Here is an 11,796-nt window from a genome sequence, read left to right as displayed (position 1 = left end):
CTTCAACCCCCGGCTCGGGGGAACAGTGCTCGTTTTCCACTCTGAGGTAGATGGTTCAGATCTCAGCCTAGTTTCAGCCTCCTGTTTACATAAGGAATTAAAAATAGCCGAATTTTGTTCCGGGAAAGCCTTGATCTGAGCAGCGCTGCCTCCTCATCCTAAAATCTCTGCCCAATTGTCTCCCATCTTCAGGGATTTGGGAGGGCTTTTGTCTTTTAGACATTGATCTAAATTGTTGTGTATCAACGCGCCCACGAAGCTCCAAAAGGCACGGCAGGGTGCTAGTAAATTAAATAAATCGGAAACGACTAGCGAATGAATAAAGCAGAAAATAAAATCAACCTGGAGGAATGGTTACGTTCACTTAAAAACAAATAGAAGGGGAAATTACAAGCTACAGATAAATAGATAAGTAAGGCAGGTGCCTCAAAACCTCTTTCAGCAACGTGGAGGAACGTCGTAGGGACAGTGCTGGCATACTGTCTTAGCTGTGTAACCATGTTAAATGTAATTGATCCTAAATTGTTTTGAAGTATCAATAAGAATATGTAAATTATCTATATTTAAATAACTATTTTAAGTATCTGTCAAAGCTTCAATGAAATATTTTTAATGAGACTAGTTTTTGAGTTGAGACAAAGTTTATGTCAACTGAGTATAAAGCAGCTGAAATGTGTTTAAACATTCTTATTTTTGGTAGAAGAGAAAGGGTTCAAAAATTAATCCAAACGCCATAAATGCTTCTGAGTGCTGGTTGTGTTTGCTTTGTGGTACACAATACCATAGTTCTGAAAATTGCTTTTGAGAATCATCTACAAATGGCATGGAGATTTTTGTCAGTGTTGCTTCGTTGTGGGTACAATTAGTCTATACAGGGCTGGTTTGGGCTTGTCAGTCCAGATTTAATCAGATTTTCGATTGGTTCTAACTGCTAGGTTTCTTAGCATTAAGGAGTAGCAAATTTGATTGATCATGTCCTCTTAAACAAAGTGTTTTCCGTGTTTACATTTAAGAATGGTAGAAAGTCATTGTTGCATTGTGTCTTAGTAAAATTCCCAATTTGATTTGCTCTCTGGGAGCAATCCTAAATGCTTTTTGGGCATGAGAACTTACCTTTGTCACACACATGTGTCTACCGGCAGAATTTCATCATAGGGATTTGTTAACAAGTTTATTCCACTAAGAGTGAGTTGTTTTAGCCGTTTGTCAGCAAACCGGTGTCTGGAAAGCTAAAGCCCACTGCCTATCATAGTTGTTGATTGGTAGTTTTAGGCCTTAAATACCTTTGGTGGTTTTTGGTGTAGGTTTTTTTGTGTGTCTGTATGTGTTTTGGTTTTTTTTATCTGCAGTTATAAAAAAACATAAAAACATAAAACAACTGACCCTGTGGAACTGCAGAGATATCAAACCACTTTTTGGCATTGAGCTTTTTACAGGAGGGTCTGATCATCAGTTAGGTGTTTAGCTTTTGAAGCAGTTCTGCAGGTTAACAATAAAGCCGAAAGCTTTTTTTTGCTTTTTGGTTTTTTCAGTATCATTTTTTAAATGTGTGGTCAGGCAGTGCAGGAAGTCTGGGGAAATGAGTCCTCTCCTCAGAGAAATTCAGTAGTTGATGTCTGCTGGGATTGCCAAGAGAGCAGTCGCAGTGAGGATATTTATTCTTTGTAAGCTCGATAGACAGTGCTGATTGACTCGAAAGGCAAAAAACCCCCATGGAGGAGACACTGGAGAGTGCTTACTCTGGTGGGACTTAGGTAGCTCTTAAGCCAAAACCATGAAGGTGAAAGGCTGCTGCTATCTGCTAGTATCCCTTGAGGAACAAAATCCTGTTTATTTTTTAGTCTTGTCATTTACCCCTGCTGTGTGCAGGCCAGATTCCTTTGCAGTCTACAGAGTGTTCTGGTGTCTGAGTATCTGCTCTGACTGTAGCCCGATGTATTGGAGGTGGTCAGGCCAGGGAGCTGCAAGATTAGATATTAGGAAGAAAGTCTTTACTGTGAGGCGGTGGAACAGGTTACCCAATGAAGTTGTGGATGCCCCATCCCTGGAAGTGTTCAAGGCCAGATTGGATGGGGCTCTGAGCAATCTGGTCTAGTGGAAGGTGTTCCTGCCCATGGCAGGAGAGTTGGATCTAGATGATTTTTAAGGTCCCTTCAAGCCATTCTGTTGTCTCCAGCAGCCAAGAATAATTTGCTTCCCAAGAGATTTGCGCTCTCCCAGGTGAATTGAGTCTGCTGTGTTTGCTAATCTGCCACGGTTGACAGCAGCAACCCAGATCTCAGCCTCAAGAATTCCCCCATGAAATCTGCTTTGGTACCTGGCTTAATAATGTACCTGGCCATCTGATTAATTGTCTGCTCCTGTCTGAGAATAAGGCACATACACTAGATTTTCTTGCATATTTTTTTTTTCTACTGGAGTTGAATATCGAAAATGGATTTTCATTGTTCCTCACCAAATGTTTTGTAATCTTTACAAATATGACTGATACAACATTTGATTCATTTGGGAGAAGATATGGTGTAGGAAAATTATATATATATAATTTTCTGTATATATTATAGAAAATAAGGTGATTATATTATTATATATAATAAGGTGATTAAATTGTGATAGGTAAAGGTGTGAAATAGTTAACAGTGAAATTGTGATTTAAATATAAAATCAAATATTGAAATTGTCTTATCTCCAATAAATATAAGTATAAAAGGGGCAAGTGAGAGCACCTTTTTCTGTATGTGTATAGCACCTAATACATTTGAACTTTGGGCAGTGCTGGAATGAAGACAGTGGTAGTGATGAGATGGAAGATTTTAATGTGAAATCTTGTTCTTTGTTTTGTCATGCCAGAGCTGTAAAGTTTGTATTTTGCCACCTAGTTTTCTGAGGAGGGAAGGAAGAAAACTAATGTAACTCTTCTACCCCAGAAAGTCTTTTTTAATTAGATATCTTCTTGCAAGGCTTCGTATGTAATACATTATTAGTAGATAATAGATAAGAACTTAAAAAAGCAACTTTTAAGTGTTGCATATCTTGCTGAAATTTTTGTGTGTTTTGGTTAAGGTTGTACGTCTTGCCTACCAAGACTCACACTTCTCAAGAGAAATCATTGAATCCTCTGCAGTGGTGCAGGCGTGTTCTGGATCATCCAACTCCTGAGACAGAGGCTGCAAAACGTTCCTTATGCTTTAGGTTGGAGCAAGGTAATTTTATTCTTAGAATTTTTTTGATAGTTAGCTTGGTATTTTTGGTCTGGTGTTTCACTTGTCTTTGGTGTCTTTTCACAATTTAGCAAGCTTTACAAATGGCAGACATGCAGTTTTTTCGTATGTATACCTAAATGCTAACAAATGTTTGAATTTTTTTTTTCTGATGATGCAGTTTTGAAGGTGTTTACCTCGTTTGTTATCAATTTTTTCTCCTGCCCAACTTGTTTAAACTTGGCACCCATTGCTTAAAATAGTAGACTAAGAAGAGCCTTAACTTGACTGATAGTACTGCTCTGTTGGCCTCTGGGTTATCTCAAGTACTGGATCCAGTCTGATGGCTGTTCAGTGCCAGTGACCTTGTAGAGTTATATCTGGGTGTGCTGAATTTTGTTTTAAATATCAGACAGCGTGATTCTTACTTTTTTTTGCCATTTAGGGTCTCAGTAAGATTGTACTAAGCATTGTTGAAAAAAGTGATTAAGGGAGAATATTGTCTTAAGGTTTGTAACTCACTAGGAAAGAAGATGAAAGTGAACAATACAGGAAGCAACAGGAGATGGAAATAAAGCTAATGACAGTGTGAACATATGGCTGTATAAGTTAACTACAGCAATTACTAAGAAAGACTGAACATATTCCTGTGTGCTTTGGAGGATATGGGTAGCTGTGGCTGAGTCTTAACCAAATCAGTCATTTATCTGACTCAGACTCTGAAGTTATCTCTCGCTTTGTATTGCCTTTAAAAGATACTACAGTGATTATTGCCCTAGCAATATTCTGATGAGCTCATTTGCCTTAAGTTACATGGGTCAAGCTGTGGTTCCTGTGTTGGTAATCATCCCACCTAGCTTTAGGTTTGAAGGATGTCCATGCTTGACCACCAATGGGAGCTTTGTCTGTAAAGTCAGAGGAATCACGTGAGCTGCTCCAGTGACGAGCTCTAGGTATTGGCCATAGAATGAATTCAGTAACTCTCTTTTAAGTCCACTGACAACAGTGGGTGCTTGGTATTCACCTCATCTGATCACCTAAAGGTATTGTCTGTGTGGTGTTGAGCATCCAGGAGTGGAGATGAATCTGATGTGGAAGCTCCACTTAGATTGCTGCACGTAGGTACCTAGTGCCATTTGAGATGGTCTCATTTAGGCTGATATCTAGTCAGGATACAGACCTTCCATAGGTCTTGTGCCTCACCTGCCATCTTTTAATCATATCTTGGCCTCCCCAAGGGCCTCTCAGGTGGGCAAGCACATCTGAGTATGGACAACTGAATCAAGGCTGTAATGGGAACGTAGAAACAAGTCAGAGGACAGCATGACCTATTTTTTCCCTTATAAGGATTTATCTGAATTTAGTAGACAATAAAGATGTCAGATTTGAATCTCTGTGGTTATCAGTTCAGTTGCTGTCTGTGCAGAAGTCACAGGAAGTGACATATATCACAGAGTTATGTTGACAGTGTGTTGCTCTGATCCACGTGTTCTACTCGTGGTGATTTGCTCATGAATTTCCTGAGGTCTGTACAAAGTTTCTGAGAAATTATATGCCATAAATAAAACTCATTATGGGAACAGTACGTTCAGGGATACAATAGACTTGTGTTTGTACTGCAGCAATTCTTTGCTAAAATTGCTTTAATTAATAATTCAGTTAGTCTCTTGATTAACTCTTGTATTTCTTAATGTTTTCTTTAGCACCTGTGCTTTACAAGTAATGTGTAATAAAAAAATGTCATCCTTATTCTAACTCTGTAGAAGTTGGTTTCACAATATTTATTTCTGTATCAGTTTTGCACCAGGTGTGAGATTTCTGTGAGAATCTAATGATTTGGTTTTTAAAGTACAAAAAACTTTCTGTAACCTGACTTTCCAGTGTTTTGTTTTGCAATGCACTCAATCAGTAATATGTGTGTATAAATAGGTACATGTAATTTATGCAAATTTTAAAAGTGACTCAGTAAGAATGGCATTCTTCTTTCCTGGTACTGAAGTTTCAAACTTTGTACTTTTAAGTTGAATGCTGTTTTCCCCTTTTAGCCATATGCTTTGCAAGGGCATTTTGGAGATGTTTTGAAAATGTAATTGTGCCTCTTCTGCTTGGCCTTGAGTCTCTGGTTAACAGTGGTGGACTTGAGAGCTACTAAATGTGTAGTCAAAAAACATTTATAAAGTACCAGTGTGTGATTTCTGGAATGGCTTACAGGTAGAATTTGCTTAGTGATTTTGTCCATGGTGCATTAGCCAAAAGTTAAACTAGTTGAGCTGTCATTGCTCTTTAGGCACTGTAGCGCGCATAGAAATTAAAAGCAGTAAAATTGATTTTTGTTCGCAAAGTCAGCATATCTGAGTAAGTGCCCACAGAGAGAAGAGCTGTGAGCCAAAAGTAATAACAATTTTGCTAGCATACTTTTGACTTTTAACTAATTTCTGTTCTCAAGATTATTAATTCTCCCCTCATTTATTCCTGCTTATGTAGATTTTTAAAATTACGTTGTATCCGTGTTTTCCTAAAAGTTTTCATTTGTTGTCTGAAATATCCCAGCATTAGGATAGCTCATAACAAGGCTAAAAGTCTTGTGAGAGACTTCTGCCAAAACAGTCCAAGGTGATGAAATAATCCAACGACTACTTGGTCTTTCAGACTGGAGAATCACTTGAATGATGGTATTTTCTTTTCACTTTGCTGTGCTCACCAGCCTGTTTCTTTTTTAATGAAAATGACTGGTTTAAGTATTTCACGGTGGAAGTTAAGAATTCATCTTGGCATAAATCCTTAAGGTTTATTGTAAGCACAGTGGTGGTATCCAGCAGGTGGTTCTTCTGTGAACCACTGTGAGAACTTGGACAAGCTTCTCAATATTCCTCTGGTCAGCGTCTAAGTAGGTAAAGCTTTTATCATGTTTGTAAGGAACTAGGCTTATTACAAACCCTGTTTCTGTGGATTAAGCATGCTAGCTTTAAGGAGGATGTAAGTTAAATGTAACCTTCTGTGATAAGATCTTTACTTGGAATTGTTCCCGTTTCCCATGAACAATTATAGTATTGAGGTACTATTTCTTTGTTATTTGTTTTGGTTGTTCTTTCTCTGCCACCGTACCTGGATCACTTCTTTCTTCCTGCTCTTCTTCAGTTATCTTTTGTTTGAAACCTTTCTGATTTGTTATCCTTACAGCAGATCTCTGTTGCAGGGTTAGAGTTTCCTCTCCATTTGATTTTTATTCTTGCTGTTTGTTTTATTTCGGTAGGTCAGCTGAAATGAACAGGACCACCTAACAGTCTTAATGGCATCATAGAGCTGCTTCTGTATTTTCTTGATAGTACTTGAAGATGTTGGAACATGTCAGTATTAAGCCCAATGAGCAGAGAAATGTTATTTGTAACCTTCCTAGCTAGTGCAGATGGTTATAACCCATCTGAAATTGATAAGTTGGTGATTGACACCCTGGTTGAAGGTAACTTCACTTCTGTAAAAAGCTCTGAAGCAGGCAGGTGGATAAACTGAGGAGTTAAGAGGCTTAGCAAGGAGTCAGTCTGTAGGAGCTCAGCTTTTATGCAGGGCTTCAAAGCATATCTTATCCAGTTCAGCCTCCCAGACAGAAAGCTCTTCTTTCTTGTAGAATATGAAATATTGGCTAGATTCAGAGTTTGGCTTAGATGAGTTCTTATTCAGAAATGCTGCTTCAGATGTTTAAGAACAAGCAACAGAATTCTGTAGGTTTTGCAGTTGGCTGCAGTAGTTTAAAGAGTAAAACTGTTTTGCTTCTTAAATTATTAATGTGTTTCAGGATGAATGCTCTTATGTTGTCTGTGGATGATGTTGTGAAACAGATCCATTGTAGTTTCTCTCCAATTGCTTATGATTCCACAAGCACCGAGAATCTTGTCAGTGAAATTTTATCCTTTATTGTGCAGGATCCCAGTGTTACATGTTAGTTAAGGTTTATGTCCAAATATATAACATACTGAGAAGAAAAACTTATTTTGACATTACCATATTCTTTTTACCTATAAAAATGAGGGAAGCCCCAGGCAAAAGGTTTTAACTGGATGTGCAACTTGTTGCTTATGCAGAAGGAGGCAGGTTCATTCCCATTATCCTAATTCTCTTCCAGTTCTCAGGGGTTCATAGTGAAATCATTTAATTTGGAGTTTATAAGATAAGGAATACACTTCAGCAGCTGTTAAGAACTGTTGTCATTAGGAACTTATATGCTGTAGTCTGTTTACAGCAGAAACAAACAGAAAACACTGTTAAGTGGACAGAAGCTTTTATCTTGTATGCTAGAGCTGGATCCAGTGCTAAACCAAGGCCAAAGTGGAATTTTGTTATTTTTTAAAATAGATTTAGTAGGTTTAATTTATTTGCTGTCTGTTGATGGAGCAGAGATGTATGTTGTGGTACTCAGAACTAGATTAATAAGATTTCATATAGCTTTCTTATTTTTCATATATAATGTGGATTAGTTCCATGTAAAATGCTTTTGAGGTAGCAAATGATAATGTGCGGAAGCTTACAGATGATTGGATTGTTGTTTTCATCATAAAAAATAAAATGTCTAAAGCTGTAGAAGGAATGAAAAAAGTGACATGGGAGGTTTGGTTTCTCTTTATGTATGTTTCTGATAATAAAAAGTGATGAGCAACCACAACTCTCATCAGCATCTTAGCACCCTTTGAGGAATGTGGCATTTCAGAGGTCAAGGTGTATAGCCATCTGCTGCTGCAGTACAAACTTAGTGCTTGGAGTGCATCTATACATGCACAGCAGTTATTTCCTATTACATTTAATTTATTTGAAGTAACCTGTTGTAACAGCTGCATAATTCCACGCAGTTCATAGAGGTTTTGCAAATGTATTGTCTAGCGCAGTTTCTGAGGATTCATGTTTTTCAATTTGGAAAAACTTGGGGTTGATATTATACTTGCATTTCAAACAGAATATTTTGCCCTACCACTGTAACATTTCTACTCTACTCTGCAAGTACACTTGAAGATGGAAGTGTTTGGTTTAAAACCCTTATGGCAACAAATGCATAGAAGATCAGACACTTTACTTTTTATTAATTTCTGAGATATCACTTGCCTTTTTACTGCAGCTCTTAGATGTGACTTCTACTTTTTATTAAATTACAATATACATACTGTTCAGGAATTTAATTTCAGTATTGGGGGTTGATTGTTGTGCAGCTCATAATTATTTGCTTAGAATAGACCTTAGGTTGTTGTTATACTTGCAAGAGGAAGCTGAATTCTGAAGTCTCTGTAAAGACTGGTAGAGAGGTGGTGTTGGGTCTTGCCTCAGTTGAGAAGATACCCATGCCATTTTAGAGTATATTTTATAAATTCATGCTAGCTGCTGAGCAGGGATTATCAGCTTCTTGTGAGTGGTTAAACAGCTAGAGACATTGTCAGATTTTATGTGAGGATTTCAGTAGGTTTGTTTAAAATAACTTACGGTGTAAGTTCAAAGTCTGTAATGCAGTAGATGTCTAAAAGCAGTAAAAGTAGCATCAACCCTGTTTTATGCTAAAAATACAGGCACAATTAGTGTTACCCAGCAGAGTACTTACTAATCACTGGGTTTGTTTTTGAAGTATGCAAATACTTTACTGGATAGAAATTAAAAAGAAACCTAGGTTTTAATAGTTCACTTAAGGGTACTTGAAAGCTTATTCCCTGGAGATATTTTTTCTATGGAAAAGATGATCTTTTCAAAACTGCTGTTCTGGAAGCTGTCATTCCATTTTTGCTTATGATAGTCTGTGTCTTGCTCATTGTGTACTAGTCCCCAATTTATTGTTTTAGGTTTTGTCTTTCTTGCTGACTTTTTTTCACAGTCTGTTTTTTATGTCTGCGGAAGAGAGCAGGGAATAACATAATGCAGACAAGCCTCTTCCATGGGGTTATATAGAGGCTTCTTTACTGATATGTTGATAATTTCTGTATTTTCACTTTCAGAGAGAACTTTGGTTCTTGTCTTCATAGCATTGCATCTTTTGGGAAGCTTTGATTTAGACTGTTTTATGCCATGGTCCTGAAGTATCTTTTGGTTGGACTGTATCTTCTGGGATATAGTCCACAGTTATATGTAAATATGCCATACAGTCTGTTTTACCTTTGCAACTGACTTTGCATGTTAATATATTAGAAAGAAGTTGGTTATCTGCACTTGCTTTCCCAGGTGTTCCACACTCAGCTTAAATGTGTTCATATTTCATGGAAATAACACATTTACACCAGTAATTTGCTTTCAAGTAAAGGTTTATGGAAAAGTTCTTGTAATGAAATAAAACTTTTTTTTGACTTTACCTGATAATGAAATGTAGGCTGTAAGCTCTAATCTGAATACTTGTGAGGCATAGGCATTTACAGATTTGCTTGATATTTTTTAACGTTGCAAGACAGAAAATGAGTTTGTACAAATGATAGAGACGTAGAAATTTATACAAATAAAATTTCTTAGCATTTTATATATTTTTTATTAATCTCCTTTAAAATACTATTTTCTTAATTTTACTTCTAGATTAGGATCTATTTGAAAAATTTTTAAATACAGAAAATATTTTCTTGTGGAGTATTTACTTTCAGTGGGGTCACTAAACAATTATAAAAGTCTTTTTGAATATGGCTTTTTCAGGTGCAATAATGGAATACTTCATTAAACGCTTCACACTTCAGAAGTCTGAGTGAGAAAAGTAGTGAAAATGTGCCTGTGGGACGAAAAACTACGTTTGTTAGCAAAAAATAGCTGGAACCTAGGTAGTTCTTGTTTTGAGAAAAATTAGTAGCAGTGCAAAGATTACATTTTTGCTAACTTTAAAGAATCATATGGAATTAAGTCTACTTCAAGTTCTTGGATATTTTATACTCTGGCTATGAGATGTTGTGGAAAACTGATACGGGATAACAATTTTTAAAATAACATTCAGCTGATAGCATAGGCACTTATTTATTTGTTTTATTAATTTTATATATTTTTAAGTTTATTATGTTACCAAGACAAAAGAGGTATTGGGTCATGTTCACTGGTGAATTTGGACCACCATTACCACTTCTACAATGTAAAGTGCCTGTAAACTGATTTTTCACTGCTGGCTGTGCTCGGATTAAGCTCAATTTGTATTGCCAGAGAAATATGTATGACATCATTATTTTGGAAGAGCCTTTTCCTTGAAAGCAGATGGCTGAACATACTTAATCCTGTGTGCCCCTCAAATGCAGAGAGGGTCATTGCACATGCAGGCTGCCTTGGAACAAATAAGTTTGCCTACTTTTGGAAAGAAAGTCAGCTTCTTTGTATTCACTTGTCTTCCCCCATTATGCAGTACCAAGTAACAATGTTGATCTTGCTGCCTGTGCTGTATTAATTCATAGTGAGATGATTTGTACCTTGAATTACACATTTCTAAAATGGTTACGCAGAGTTAGAAGTGGATAACTTTAGCCTAGGTGTCCTCTTGCAGTCAGGTAAGTTCCACTCTAAGAGTTGATGAGTTGTTCTCTGCTGCATAGGAGAGATCAGTTGATTTTTCATAGTTTTATCTGCAGGTGATGGAGGACAGAGTGTTGCTTTCGAAGTATGATAAGGATTTGTAAGAGGTCTTTTTGATCCTAAAAGGTTATGAATAATTTCACTGAACCTTAGTCATTTAAGTTGGATACCTGGGAGGAACTTACCTGTCTGACTCTGAAGAAGCCACAGTCCACCCAACCTGTCTTACTCCATTCTTAAGCAGTGGTGTGAACTGAGTCTGACGATAGTAATTTTTGTCCACTAATTAGAAAAAACTTCGGAGTACTTGGCATTGGAAGGATTTAGTGTGCTGGTTTAGAAGTAAACCGGTGGGAGAAATGAACCCAACTCTAGAGAGATTATAAATCAGAGTTACAATTTACTAAAAATAAATTACGATAGATGCAACGATACAGAGGAAAACTGGTTTTAACCCACAAAAACAGATGTATAACCCAGCCCCTGGGACAAGAACAGAACAGTGTTCATTGGTCCCTGTACTGAGCACCACATGGCCCCCCTGGGTGCAAAGTAAAAGGGAAGGAAAGCCTCTTGGTCCAGAGGATGGTGGCAGTTCTGTTGAGATAATGATCACAGTCTTGTTGAGAGTGGCAGTCACAGTCCTGTTGGAGTTCTGGTTGTTCCAAAAAACCCGAAGATTATATGTGCTCAGGTTCAGGTGGGAATGTACAGTATCTCCCCCAGGGCAGGAAGTTTCACAATGGATGATTTAACTCATGGGATATTTTTGGAGTCTTTGATGGTCTAGGTGTTGCAGCTGCCTATTGTGCCAGTCCAGTACAGCCCATTAGCAGAGATGACCCCTCAGGCTGGGTGTGAAGGTGCTAATTCCTACCCAGAGGGGAGTTATCACAGCTGAGTCATTAGCTGTGCCCTGGGCAGTTACTGCAAGTGATCCATTGTTAACAGTCCATCAGAAATTCCATAGAGGGTGTAGAGTACATAGTTTTGGTTATACCCACATAGTAATAAACTGGTCCTGGCCCTTGCAACTAGGACATTTAGATGGCAGTATTCCTTTATACTTCTAACAAGTTTTGAACACCCTCTTCAT

The 11,796-nt window shown here is 37.5% G+C and overlaps 1 protein-coding gene across 2 annotated transcripts in view; it reads left to right on the top strand.

Moving 5' to 3' along the window:
- Nucleotides 1-6: 6 nt before the first annotated feature.
- Nucleotides 7-11,796, top strand: part of SLAIN1 (SLAIN motif family member 1) — a 92,155-nt gene continuing 80,365 nt past the window's right edge. Inside the window, exons 1-2 of one of the 2 annotated variants that reach the window (XM_027646268.1) lie at nt 7-46; nt 3,064-3,203. The gene's annotated coding sequence lies outside the window, so the exon portion shown is untranslated. Of the gene's footprint in view, nt 47-3,063; nt 3,204-11,796 lie in introns of those variants that run through there. The other variant, XR_003528192.1, reaches the window with a different exon arrangement.

The sequence above is a fragment of the Corapipo altera genome, unplaced genomic scaffold, assembly GCF_003945725.1.
Source record: "Corapipo altera isolate COAL_440 unplaced genomic scaffold, ASM394572v1 0, whole genome shotgun sequence".
In the NCBI taxonomy this organism is placed as follows: Eukaryota; Metazoa; Chordata; class Aves; order Passeriformes; family Pipridae; genus Corapipo; species Corapipo altera.
Note: the sequence above shows the minus strand (reverse complement) of the source record. Positions and strands in the feature narration are given on the sequence as shown.